This window comes from Alexandromys fortis, unplaced genomic scaffold (assembly GCF_014885135.2).
Source record: "Alexandromys fortis isolate MF-2015 unplaced genomic scaffold, M_Fortis_MF-2015_v1.1 scaffold_0, whole genome shotgun sequence".
Lineage (NCBI taxonomy): Eukaryota > Metazoa > Chordata > Mammalia > Rodentia > Cricetidae > Alexandromys > Alexandromys fortis.
Window position 1 is genome coordinate 38,873,509 of NW_026067949.1, and position 2,209 is coordinate 38,875,717.

Below are 2,209 nucleotides of genomic sequence, written 5' to 3' on the forward strand. Positions count from 1 at the left end.
ATCAACTGGCATTACCATAAGGCCCTTTCATGAGAGGTATTTAATTTATATGAAGAAAAGAATGACCCTACCTTAAAGACACAGGGATACAGAGAAAAGATGGACCATGCAGGCCTTGCAAAGCTCCTCTCACTGCATATCAGTATTTTAGTCTGTCTTTGTTCATCCCCACCTCTTCACAACTGTCACCTTAATCAACTGACGTAAACACACACAAGCTTGCCCATTCCTTTGGTTATTCTGAAGGCATCCATATCACAAAAACATTAGATAATTTTGTGTGCTTTTCTCTTGAAATGTCTTTTGTGACCGAGATCTCAGCCATGAACTTGATGATGAGACAGAAAAAAAATTATCTTTCTGCAAATTATTGAATTTCCTCAACATTACACTGAGTATAGAGTACATTGGAATTACTTTTAACTCCTACAGAATCTGTTTTCTTGTGTGACAATTTGAGAGATAAAATTTTGTTTACAAGATTGGGTCAAAAATTGGAAGCCACATGTATACACAAAGTCTGAGATTACTGTGGTTTACACTCTGCATCTTCTCTAAGGGCCTGTGCACTAAAGGTTTAGTTATCTTAATATGGCACCAGTGAGAGATGCTGGAGCATTTGGGAGGTGAGATCCAGTTGAAGACAGCTAGATTCTAGGTATATGTTCTGAAAGAAGTATTACAGCTATAATCCCTGCTCTCTTTCTAGCCTTCTCCAAGAAATATACTTCTTTGTTCAACCATAAATCACCTGCCAAGGTCACTGTCTCAGACAAGATCCAAAAGCTATAGGGCCAAGTGAACCATGTCCAGAACCATGAGCCAAAATCGTCTACTCAAAGTTGATTTCCTGGGTTATGTTGTAGTACTCACGGAAAACATTGACTGATACAAAGCAAGGTTTATAACTCGGGCATGTCAGTTCATGAGGGCAACAATTGTGTTGTGACCACAGAATACCTAGGGTAAAATTTGGTAGAAGAAATATGAAAGTCCTTTCTAAATCAAGTGCTCTACTACTCAGTCTCCCTGTCCATATTTTGATTGGCAGCATCACATTTAAAAAAGACTTTCAAATCCTTACCTGGCAGGGGAGAGACCAGGATCACAAAGATGGCTTTCGCAGGGTGAGTCTGATCCATTGTGCTCCGGAGGTTCTGACCCCTGTGATTTCCCCAAATGTGTGAAACTCCACTGCATAATTTGTGGTAGTGGGAGGCTGCATGCATGTACACCCCTGAGAATAAATAAATAAATAAATAAATAAATAAATAAATAAATAAACAAACGAGACCTTCAAACTGCACAGATGAAAATTAATCTTTTCTGTCTATGGAAAAAATAATAATTTGAGTTTGCTTTTATTGTTGGCTTCTTAGCTTAACAGTTATATTGTGCAAGGCTGTTTCAATGACCGTGTAGTCTAACAATGTACATATATTTGCTTTTCAAGTAAAAGGGGAAGGTATTATAAGCCACTCAATATTTGCTTTATTTTGTCCAAGATTCTAACCTCCTCATTTAAGCTGCGAACTTCACTATGGAGAAATCTTTAAACCCCAGGCCTGCTGGCTAGCATAAGCTCTGCACGGGGACTGTAGAGGAACCAGCAATTAGGCTCCATATAGTGCCTCTCAAATGAAGAGGGTAGATTGATGTCCCCATTTGTGTTCCGGTGCCCCAAAATACTCTCACAGCATGTGCAGCTGCGTGAGAGCACTACTAAATTTGTATTCCGGAAAACAAGCTAAAAGGTCACGATGCATATATATTTATAATGGAATTGGTGTTTGCTAATCGATGAGGAGAAATGTTTTTTCCTTTGTAGTAACTTAACAAACTTTTCTGCTGAGAGCCTGCAGTCAGCCCTAGAAACCCCTTACAAATTACATTTCAATATTTTCTCAGTGACTTAGGACAAAGGGGGTTCAAACTGGTAGTCTATTGACTTTACAATTTCCATGCTAAGATTAAGATGCCATTGCTAAGTACTAAGTTTTTCGCACCAATTAAGGAGGAAAAATGATCTAGGTAGATCTAGCATAAAAAATTTAAAAGGAGACTTTTTTTTGAAACTTTTACTGTGATGTAAATTGCCTAGAATATTGCAATAATGTTTAAAGCATCAAGGAGGTATGGCAGCTTCACAGATGACAATCATTATCAACTACCCTTTATAAATACAATTGTTCCTACTAGTGCTCTATGT

General features: G+C 38.0%; 1 non-coding gene across 1 annotated transcript; it reads left to right on the forward strand.

Annotated features, from left to right (window-relative positions):
* The first annotated feature begins 1,076 nt into the window (after positions 1–1,076).
* On the forward strand, positions 1,077–1,240 carry LOC126506637 (U1 spliceosomal RNA). The gene has a single exon (XR_007593289.1). It is a non-coding gene; the product is annotated as a U1 spliceosomal RNA (small nuclear RNA).
* The last annotated feature ends 969 nt before the right edge of the window (positions 1,241–2,209 follow it).